This window comes from Chrysemys picta, chromosome 9, assembly GCF_011386835.1.
Source record: "Chrysemys picta bellii isolate R12L10 chromosome 9, ASM1138683v2, whole genome shotgun sequence".
NCBI lineage: Eukaryota > Metazoa > Chordata > Testudines > Emydidae > Chrysemys > Chrysemys picta.
This window is the reverse complement of record NC_088799.1, coordinates 33300839-33313204: the sequence shown is the minus strand read 5'-3', so window position 1 is coordinate 33313204 and position 12366 is coordinate 33300839.

Here is a 12366-nt window from a genome sequence, read left to right as displayed (position 1 = left end):
CTGTCTTAGCAGAAAGAACACTAGATCCTTCCTGTGGTGACTCATATAGTTGTGCTATGATAACTGCATTTTCTAGGGTCAAACCCCGCCAGTGTTTTGTGAGCATGTTATGACTTGATCATGGATCATGCTTCATGCAGATATACCAAATTCACAGTTACACTTCCAGTGACTTCAGTGGGACCAGGGCTTAGCCCTTAAGGCATTTACATCTGAGTCATTGTATTCATCAGGTACTTGCAGTAGCTGTCTGAATTTGTACTCTTCTGAAACTGTATTTCTTTGTGGTTTGAAATAAGCATTTAGTGTACCCTTTGTCTTTTCAGAAATATCCATCCCCCTTTGTGCCTCTTTGTAGATTGTGGTAATATTGCTCATTCACTCTCTCCTCTGCTTTATCTATTCCACTGACAAAGTTTCAGAAACAGAAGGGCTTCCTCTATTCATGTTGTATATTCTGCATATAGATCAGGTGTGGTGCTGTAGAAGGGCATAGGTGCTAGTAAATTTGGTTTGCTGTTTTTGCTATCTCCCATTGCCAGAATGTTGTGTTCTTTAGGAAATATGATGTATGAAATATGATTGTTTTTATTAAATGCTAACAACAAAACCATAATGAATGGAAGCATAGGCACCAATCATGCTCCTTAGATTCCTGCATGGAAGGGACTACACACACAAAGATCTCCTCTTCCTGCCCAGAAAAAGGGCTCATCTGCATCCTCTCCTTCCTAAGATCCTGTTTGCTGTGGGCTTATGATATATGAGGGCAGAGGATGTGACCAGGCCAGGGGCATGGTGTGGGATGTATACTGTCCCCCACTGTACCCAATGGAACTCTCACTATATGTCATAAAACTAGAGACTGTATAACATTTTAGCCATGATCATGGAAACATTCAGCTTGCGGCTAAATCACATTATGCTGTTATCATATCAGCTCTTAGAAGCTGGTCTTGGTCAGTACTTGGATCAGATGTTTTCAACGAGCATCTTGGTGCTGTAGGAAGTGGTGTCTTCTATTCAATAGTTGGTGCTGTTCTCTCTATCATCCTGCAGTAATGTACCAGCCTGATGCTAGGGAGCATGGTGCTGCTGAAAATATCATTTTTTGCATGAAATAAATAACACCAGTCCTGCACCACTTGCTATTGGAGATCTAAGAGAACAATTTGTAGACCACCAGATGTTAGCTCTCCTGGCTGAATTCCAACATTGGTAGATATTTTCTGCCTGTCTGAATTTTCATTCCAGTGTCACTTGCTTATATTAATATTTTTTTATTTCAAAACTACTGTGTAGAGTTGCTGTAACTTCTACAATGGCCATACTTCACACTAGAAGTGGCTGAATTTGAGAGAGAAATAAAGCAATCCTTGTGTACCACCATTTGTAGATCATTAATGAAGTGTTGTGGACTCTTTGGGAAGCTAAATCCAAAACAAATGTTATTTTTTTAATTGTAACATTTAATAAACGTCAAAACCAAACTCTGTATACAGTCTTGTAATAGCCAGGCTGATCCCAGGTAATTAGAGAAGCAAGATGGGTAAGGTAATATCTTCTATTGAACCAACTTCTGTCGGTATGAGAGACAAGCTTTTGAGCTTACACAGAGCTTTTGTTAAGGTCTGAGAAATGTAATCAGAGTGTCAGCAAAATACATGATGGAACAGATTGTTTAGCATAAGTAGTTAACACATATTTCAAGGGACCAGACTTCCAGAAGTCTGTTGCTGTGATGATGTGGGAATCTAAACCCCTCACCCCCAGCCTTTTTTCCTCCTTTCTCCCTTATGCCTGGAGCAGTGTTAACAGGGCCCTTGAGATTCACTTGGCATTGCTCCAAATGGAAAACAAACAATCGTTGCCATGCACATCCTAGTCCATCCATTTTTTCAGTGTGGGGAGAAATATTTGCAGCTTTTCAGGCATAGTCAATTGTAATTCTCAGTACTGCACTACTGCTATTAAAATCTGCATGTAAGGCTCTCGGGACACTTCTTTTCTATCTTTCTTCATTTCCTTTCTCTGATGGCTATGGAGTGTACCTACTGTTTCCATTTGGTTGAGCTAGTACTTTTAGACCTGTGCCTGGGATGGTAGTGCCACAAACACCAGGTGGTCCACCCAGACTTCAGAAGGTGTTGGTGCAATGATGTGGGAATCTGTCAGTACAACTTATGAATTCTTTTTGTTACTGAGGGATCTTCATGTGTATCTTACTTTACCAAAATGTAAACTCCATTTTGTATGTGCAGCATTTTGCCTTCTCTTGTTCATTTGCCTCCATGTTGGACTGGAATTCCAAAGGTGGGCAGCAAAGGGCTAACCAAAGAGTGTCATTGATTTAAATCCTTAACCACTGAAATTAATGACTCTAGGCTGCTCCTGCCCAGAGGAACTAGTTTGCCAGGGGAGAGGTTGCCTAGCACCACACCAAAGTCATCTGGTATGACATTGTGGTAACATGTTGGGGCTGACCAGGGAGGAAGTCACCTGACTAAGGGACTGGAAGATTATAAAAGGGTAGAAGATGCTCTACTTGGGTTCATCTGCCATTTTTCACCAGTTTAAGATGAGGGAAGCTCCTGTGGGAGCTGGATGAGATGGTGGGGTGTGAAGGGAGGGAAGGGGAGAGGAGCGGAGCCCTGCCCTGCCCTCTGGAACACAGATGGATCCCAACGGCTTCTAATGGAAGATGAGCTAGTGACGGGCATTGCATTTAGGTTGGTTGTTGTTTTGTAAATGATCTGTACTTTCTTGTCCTTTATGTCTTAAGTAAAGAGCAATGGAGTTAGCATTCTGTGGAAAGTCTGTCTCTGTGTGTGTTATATGCTACACCTACCACATGAGTGAAACTGAACTCAGAAGGTTCAGACCTTGACGGGATTCTGGGAAAGGTGTGCTTAAGCTACAGGGGAGTCTGAGGAGTCAGCACTAAATTCATGGGCTAAGCAGCTGGGCCCTGGGATCTCAGTAAGGGGTGCTTGTAATGGAATGCTAAATTGTATTATATTATTCAGTCACTAGGTGGCATTGTGTGTAAAAAACTTATTTAAGGTATCCTCAGCTAAAATCTAGCAGAGCATTAAAGTATCTTACGATGAACACATCTCCTATGTACCTCACTAAAAAGGAAGCACTGTAGCCAGTTCATACCTGTACAGGAACATGACAGTGCTAACTAGAAGATTTGAACCCCAAGAAGATCTAGGAACCCCAAGGCAGGACCAGATTCTGTTCAGACTCCCATGGGTGTGAAACACCTGAGGATCCAGTGGTTGGGTCCCCTCACAGCAGTCTGATGGCCTGCCAGCAGGGTACCCGGATCTGTGACAATTGGCATCTTTCTCTATCTTGACTTTGAACTGGTTCAGTTGGTGTCCGTAGCTGGCCAGCTTATCTCAGCCTTCTGTGTCCTGGCACCTGGTTCAGTCCTTGGACTCCACAGTGCTGCACATAGATAACTGGGTGGAGTTTTCTCACACAGATGAGGTATTTGATGCAGACCATCAAGACCAGGTTCTCTGATGCAGCTGGATTCCTTAACATTGTAGATGATGGACTGTATTCATGTGAGCATCATGGTCCTTATTGTGAGTATATGTATATGAAATGTTTCCAGAGCCTGAATATGCAAGAAATATCTTATCTATCTATATAGGTTTTTATAATGTGCCCATCACTTTAGTATCTGAGGACATGACTCATAAGGGTATTATCATATATTTTCTGCCTAGTTATTCAGGGAGTACCATGATGCCCAAATGTCTTTGATCTGTTGAAATGTAGAATGATTCTGTCTGCAAGGCCTCAATTCAACTTTGGCACGTAAACAAGCAGCAAAGACAATGAGGCATAAGTAAGAAAGTTATAACATCACTGCTCACAGCCTGCTCACACTCCTAACAACCCTAGGTTATTTTGTGTAATGAGTAGAAATGTTTCTATGTTATTGTTATTGTTCCTATTGCTATTTCTTGTAGAATTTTTTTCAGAAGAACCCAAATATTTCCTGTGAGTGTATGTAATCCAAAAACTGCAATATCTTTCTAGTAAATGGAAGGTGAATGTGACATTGACTGGAACAAGACTAGACAAAATGAAGCTGGCTAGTCTGTTTTCATTTAGAAAGTAACCAAACAGCATTAATAGTCAAAAGTAAATTAGATTTAAAATTCTTTCACATTTACTAAGATATTATTAGTAACACAGATTACATTTTTAATGTATGTAGATAATATTTTAAAAATCTGACTGTATTCTTTTAAATGTAGCAGTCAGAAATCATCACCATAATCTGCCTAGCAACAAGTGACTTTCTGACAACAGGAAACTAGTTCTTTCTTTCTTCAGATTTATAATTCTACAAGTAATAAGGATCCAGACAGATTGAAAATTCTTTGAGACAAGGAATGGGTCTTAATCTATGTTTAGAAAACATAGTGTAAATTTACACTATTATATACATGATTATTTTACAATAATATTAAGATAAAGGTATACATATTTAAATATAATTCATACAATATAAGTAATATACTATCCTAAAGGAGTACTATATTCTTTCAGAAGTAAATAATTCATTCATTATAGCAGGATTTATAAAATATGTAATTACACTGCTCTGTATGTAGATATTTAAATAGGACAAAACACATGACAGCAAATAAAGATAAATGAAAACCATGCTTAACATTCGGCACATGAGTAGTCCCACTGAATTCAATGGGAATATTCACATGTGTTAAGCATGCATGCATGCAGGCATTTGCAGGATTGGGGCCTAAATAAACTAGATATGAGCTCAAGTTATAAAGTTTTTATCTGGATTTTAAGCTTTTCAAAATTCGGGGGAGTTCAGATGCAAGATCATAGAAATATGGAACCAGCCATGACATTTGGACCCAGATGCAGATCCAAGTTTCTTCAAAGTTTGGAGGTATTTGGATCTGTGATTTTGCTTCAAATTCATCTCTAGAAAAACAGATTTTTAAAATGTCAATCTGAAAATTTTCCATTTCATTTTAAGCTATGGGACTAAATGCTGAGTAGTCCTATTGACCACCTCCATAAGTAATGATATATAGGATTGAGTGAGACCATAATTAGTACTGGGAAGTTATTAAAATACATTACTGGTGACATTTTTCAAGATATACAAATAACTTCTTGACTTCCATTTTCCAAATCTATATAGGATGGAAGTAACAAGACCATTTCCCCCCTCTCTAGATCCATGTTACCGGGTTTTCCATGGCACGTTTGTTTTCAGAGCTCATCAAGTTCAAAAGATACATTAAAAATAGTTTCAGATTCTTCTCCTGCTCCTGAGTCCCCTTTACTATTTTTTGTGGTTTTACAATCACATTTTCTTATTTTTAAAAATAGTTTTTCTCTCCCATGTTGCTGTGTGCAAAACCACACAAGCTTAAGGAGAAATGGACTGACTGTACAGTGAACATGGAAATGGGCTACACACAAAGTTGTTGTCAAATGCACAAAGTTAAAAAGAATAGAGAAATTGTTTCACTTTCTCTAATATTACTCAATTAGAGTAATCTCTGGTGTTTTTTGTAATAATAGTGAGTGCAGATGTGACTTTTAATATTCTTTTACATTTTCTTTTCATGTTGACAAAAGAGGAAAAATGGCTCTTATCCTTGAGAAACCACTTTGCAAACACTGTCATCCAAACACTTTTTGTTAATTTATAGAAAGGGTTTTCCCAAATATTAGCATGTTCAGAGTTATCAGGTGTTGGTGATTTCAGTCCACCTTTGCTTTTGAATGCATTAAATGCAGATTTCAAGGTTCTATTTAAATGTCAATGACCCTACCCTACTCTCTAAATGTATTAAAGAGGATATATGCAGAGGTGAAGCCTGTCTATTCAGTTCAATTTGTCTCTGGCCTTCCAGTCCCCTGGGTTTGTATTTCTTCATTTAATTTCTTATCAGGCTTTGTAATGAGAAGCCATAATTAACATCAATGGCAGATCCTGGGATTGGCAGTTGCTGCATTTTTAAGCTTTCTTAAAAGGGAGGAGGATTCGAGCCTTCTGGCCACTGTTTTTCCTTTGATCTTTTCCATATTGAGATTTTTTTGCCCTGCATTGTGGGTTGCTTATTGTCAGAGTGTCCTTCTCTCTGTTACTGTGCTTCATACTTCTCTCCTGATGGCAGCTAACGAAAAGAAAAACCTAATTTGTCCCATGGAGCAAAAAGAATGAGGGTGTAATTGAGATTACCTTGTTGCCACGCCAGAGGGCGCTGTTCTGCACAGTGACAAATGAAGAGTGAAACGAAAGCAACAATCCATTTTTAAAACAGCACCTTGTTTTCTGTGTGTATGAGGCCAAATTCTGCTCCCCACTGTCCCAAGCAATACACTGTCATTTACTAGCATGGACACAATTATTAAAGCAACAGATAGTGTAGAGTGTGATAAAGGATTTACCTTTTTAATTTTTTCTGTTATATACCCTTGATATTTGGCACACATCCATCTTTATTTTGGCATGTATGAAACAGCAACTCAACAATAAGGTATCCCATATACAGTGTGCCTGATTCTTCTCTCACGGTGTACATCAGGAGTGATTCCACTGAAATCAGTGGAATTATACCAGTGTAAGTGAGATCAGAATCTGCCATATTAGAGTTTCTCAAAAAGTCATTAAATGAGGCTTGCAAGAATGCAGAATTCAACTTTTCTTCATATTCTGTCCAGGGGTCTGATCGGGTCCTTGGTTTGCCCAGAAGCAGCAAGGAGAATCCCAGAACAAAAATCAAATAGTCATCTCTTGATAACCAAGCCATGATTTCAGAGGGAAAACACAATGGAAGGAAACAGTCACTAAAACATGAAAGCTGAAGATTTTAAACAGTTTTACCCAAAACTTTATTCATCACTTGTTTGAGATTATTTATAAACAGGCATGAAAAAAGCAAATTTCCTATTCCTCTGCCAATTGATATTGAATAAAATATTTTATCAACGTTTTCTAATAATAAATGAGAGGATACATTGAAGAGAGATCCTGATTCTGCAAGTGTATGTGCCAATTCAGGTAATTGCCTGCATGAAGTCCCATGAAAATCAGGGATCAGCACTTGTGCATATGTTTGTTAGGATCAGGGCCATAGCTTTTTAACACTAATGATCCTGGCTATCGAACTACAGAAGCAGTTTCTCCTCCCTTGGTGTTCACATTTCAACTGCTAGCAGAGCACCTCACCCTCCCTGATTGAACTAACCTCGTTATCTCCATACTGATTTATACCTGCCTCTGGAAATTTCCATTACTTGTGTCTGATGAAGTGGGCATTCACCCACGAAAGCTTATGCTCCAATACATCTGTTAGTCTTAAAGGTGCCACAGGACCCTCTGTTGCTTTTTAAAGATTCAGACTAACATGGCTACCCCTCTGATACTTGACACTAATGATCCAGTTCTTCAGTGTGCTTGTACATCAGGAACTGTATGATGAATATACTTTTTCTGGGTATTTGGGTTTTTTATATGTTACACATCTAGGTCCAAAGTTCAAGGGATTAGAGATTTTGAATGTTTTGATTTTTTTGGGTGCCCAATTTGAGACATTTTTAAATAACCTGATTTCTTGACAGTAGGTGCTCAGCACTTTCTGCAAATCTGACCTCCTTAAAATGTCTCAAGTTGGGCACCCAAAAACTGACACCCAAAATCACTAGTCACTTTTGACTGTTTGATAGTAATACAATGTGTTTATGTGATTACATTTAATTTTTGTACACTTAATATACTTATTTATTTACTTATCTGACAGTTCTAGAAATCAACGTGGGTTTTGGCAATGAGGTCAGTAGGACTATGACTAGTTCCTAGATGATGTATAGTGCATGCAACTGTTTTTACTATAACTAGATAATTATGTCAGTTTCATCTTAGAACAATGAGGAGTAAGAAACAAAGCTGAAAAATGAAGCTCTGAGAGGCTGACTCACTCAGTTTCACTACCACTAGCATCATGAGGTGCAAATTGCATTTCCTGAACTTGCTGCACCCAAGGGAAAACTTGTTATCATGAAAGACCCTGATGGACAGCAGCTTTAGTTCCACCAATGGCTTCACTGACTGACTCAGTTTACATTGCCTACGCCTGCTCCTCACACTGCACTGTTCACTTTTATATCTGCATTGGCTGCCCTGGCAGAAGGGAGGGTGGAGATCCCTTTTCAGGTGGACTTTGCACCAGGCCTGTACTGGCTTCAGCTGCTAGAGACTGGACTGCAATAACAATTTCCTGATAAGCTTTCCCAGAGCGATAACTTGACAGACACTGTGGGAACTAATTGAACAGCACTGGAATATTGCTCCTCTCTGCCCTTCAGCCTTTAATATTAATAGGAAAGCTGCTAATTACAAATGATATTCATAGAGATAACTAGCAGCAGGTTGCTAAAGATTTCTAGAGAACTGCTTTACACCAAGCAGGATTACCTTTAACTCTTTGAGTCCCAAAATTAATGAAATTTAGTGGATCACAAATGTATAGGCCAAATTGAGTTAGACTGCATATGTAAATCCCCAAAAGGCTGCAACCAGGAAGGGAATCACAAAGTGGAAACTGCCTGTCCCATTTCTGGCTCTCCAGCAAGCCTTTGGAGACCAGAGGAAAGGAGGAGCATTCCAAAGCAGGGCTTATGGGTCAGGGGGCACAGTCTACCTGTTTTACCCTATGACCTCACACAGATCTCTCCTCTCACATAGCATATTCCTGGCTGCAGATTACGCAGATGCAGGACTGTTCATGGTGCTGAGGTTGGTCAGAATAGGACATGCTCTAACATTTTTTTTCAGCATTAATATGCAGCTATTTGGTGGCGGAGGAAGAGTTACTCTGTTTTAGTGCCTGGAGCCAGAATTTGGCTCATGTGTCTGAGTATGTTTGCTTTTGTTTTCCCTCTTATGCTTGTCAGGCTATAGGGGTTTTTATCCTACATTCAAGTGAGATTCTTGGGCCATTCAAATTATTCTGTGATTTTAGAAGAGTTTGAATGCACTCTGGGTCACAAATACCAAGGAAGTGCCATAATGCAGATAAATTTGGGGTCTAATGCTACACTGGTGCCTAGCACAGGGGCTACTGGGCCATGCCACTAAAAGGGGACAATATTTAAGCTGTAGACCTCTGGAGTAACAGTGCTGGAGCAAGATGGAGACAGTCACGGGTCAGAAATAAACTCTTCTGGCTGCAGATTAAATTTTTTTGTGAAATCATTTATAGAAGGTGAAGGAAGGCCTACCCCTGCTTCTCCACTAACACCTGTTGGAGGAGATATGAGGCTGTCCATCCTTCTGAAGACACAGACCTGATTCTGTACAAAGTGAGTGTAAAGTGCTACTCTTGGTGTGGTGGAGAATTCTGATTTGCTAGTGCTCTACACCCACTTCCGCAGGTGTAAATTACTACACAAGGAACAAAGTAATGGAGAATCAGGCCCAAAATCATCTGCTGGAGAAGAAGGGGAGAGGGTCACCCAAATTCCATCTGATGACCCCTTTGCACAGGGTTTATTACCAGAGGCAGGAGAGGGCCACCTCATCCACAGAGGTCATGGGGCAGTAGTCTGCTGGATCCCAAGAGAAGGTAGAAGAGAGGTGCCTTCATAGGGGTTCAATTCAATTTACAAATGAAAAGACGTAATCCCTCCTGGGAAGAGCTGATCTAATTTTAGACATGATGTAATCGGTTGTGTAGCCTGCAGTAAGGAGTGGTTGAAGTGCAGCAGGATGAGCATTGCAACAACAGATACTCAGTCTGTGCACATCTTGTTTATCCAAACTTATCTTAACTGAACCTCAGGTGCACTGTAAGACTCACCCATCATTCATGTTTGGTTAACTTTTCCCTCCATTCCTGGTCATCTAGTTTTTATTATTTAAGAGTGCTTTTAGTTTACCTGTAGAGTTTTGTGTTTTCTATGGAAATTTTAAAACCTCTTGACAAATGGAGATAAAGCTTTGTTTTCGGGCTGGGTGACTGGTTAAAAATATGGATTGGATGAGCCGCCTCAGCTCAATTGCTATATGGAAAGAATCATGAATTATAAAAGGACTAGAGTGGAGGGGTCAGATTCAGCCTTGGTGTATGCTTCGGATTCAGTGGAGTTGTGCTCACTTGTAATAGTGCTGAACATGGCCCAGTAAGTTTACAATTCACAAACAATTTATTTTATTATCAAAAGGTTTTGGGAGAAACTTTCTTTGAATCCAACTACTAATCATCCCGTGGGTGACTCATAGGTAAATTACTTATAAACGTAACAATCAGAAGAACTCGACAGATACACCAGTTGAGCTGGTAGGAGCCTCCCAAAGATGGGAGGGAAGAGAAGCAAGCTGGGGGTTATCTCCAAATGAAGAGATGCCATGAGCTGTTGTGTCAGAACTCCATCTCGCTCTCATTTCTTTATGGCTCTTCCCCAGTAAAGCTGGGCGAACAACTTGTTACAAATACTATTGGTTCCAAGTGTGGACCCAATCACATATATTGGGGGGGAGGGATAGCTCAGTGGTTTGAGCATTGGCCTGCTAAACCCAGGGTTGTGAGTTCAATCCTTGAGGGGGCCACTTGGGGATCTGGGGCAAAATCAGTACTTGGTCCTGCTAGTGAAGGCAGGGGGCTGGATTCAATGACCTTTCAAGGTTCCTTCCAGTTCTAGGAGATAGGATATCTCCATTATTTATTATCTGTTATTCATGAGTGGTTGCTAGATAGTTTGGGTGAATACATTTTTGGTTCGTGGTTTATTTATGAATTGTGCTATTCACACTTTGTTGTTTCTGCTGTATGGTTGGTCACCTCTGTTACAGGTATTATTTCCTCTCTCTGATTATCAGTATGAAGTTCATAGAGTAAGATCAAGGAAACTTACTTTCAGGTAAGAATTTTTTCATGCACCATTTGGGATTTGTGAATATTTTCTCAAGTCTGTGTGGCTGTTCATATAGTTGTACATGATGAATAACACAACCCCCCCAAACAGAATGCTTCTCTTTTATTTGTGAAAATATCCACACAAAAATTTAAACTATCTCCCCTCATTGGAAATACATGAGCCTAATCATCCCATCACTTGATTTCAGTGGGAGATAGTGTGATCATGTCTTGCTCTGTATATAAGATTTCTGCCATATCACAAAAACGTTTTAAACTGGTGTTCTGCATAATCCACTCCTATATTTGCACATTTCACCTACTGAGTGTTGACCTTGGTAAATAATACAAATCTATAGGCTAAATCATGTATCCCTTGCATGGATACAATGGGAGGGAAGAGGGCATAGGATACCTTTCTTCCCAGCACACTCATGCAAGAAGCATCCAGAATACAGATCCATTATTCCCCAGAGTACTGGACTGTTGAGCTAGCCAAGGCATCCAGCAGTGCTTCTTGTCCCAACAGTAACCCACAATCAGTCTCAAGAGGAATGCATGCTGCATCACTCTTCAGAAGAAGGTGTAAGTGTTGCTGCCTTGAGATCTCTCAGAAACATTCAATCAGCCTCTGTCCTGTGCAGGTAGAATGTCTGAGCGCTACCACAAAGGCCCTGTCTACACTGGAAAGTTTCTGCGCAGTAAAGCAGCTTTCTGCGCTGTATCTCCCGAGGTGTACACACTGCCAAGCCACTTCGTGCACAGAAACTGTGCAGTTGTAGCGCTCTAAAAAAACCACCCCGACGAGAGGCCTGGATCAAGATTTTTTGGCATGGCCTATCGCTGAGTTCAAGTGCCTGTTATGTTTAGTGTGGTATAGTCATTGTAACAGGAAGCCAAAACAGGAAGAGTCCTCTCCTACTACAAAAAAGTAACTTTGGATTTCCTTCCTCTGTAGCAGAAAGACACATTTGTCAAATGTATAACTTTGAGCACTGAAAGGATGGTTGACGTTTCCTTTCCAGCCATACTGTAATGAACTGGTCAGTGGAACATACACCACTGCCCTCTGCTAGATATAATTAGCTCAGTTGTGTGTCACAGGCCCTAGACTGCTAACAGAGATTTTCCTTTGGAGTAGGAGCATATGAGTTCTATCATTTCTGTCACTATGAATTTCCAAATGTCCATGGTGTGCAGCATACTGACAACTGTGTGATCACAGGTGGCCATGAATGTATTGCAATACTTTTCTCTCTCCTTGCTACTGTTATCTTGTTGATTGAATATGTGGTGTCATAAAAGAGAGGTAGGTGCTAAACAAACATAGATTAAATGCTTAGACTAAGTAAACAGTGTAATAAATTTTCACCATTTACTTGTCAACCACATACAGTGTATTTAATTAACTTGCACATAACCACAAAGTGCAGATTAG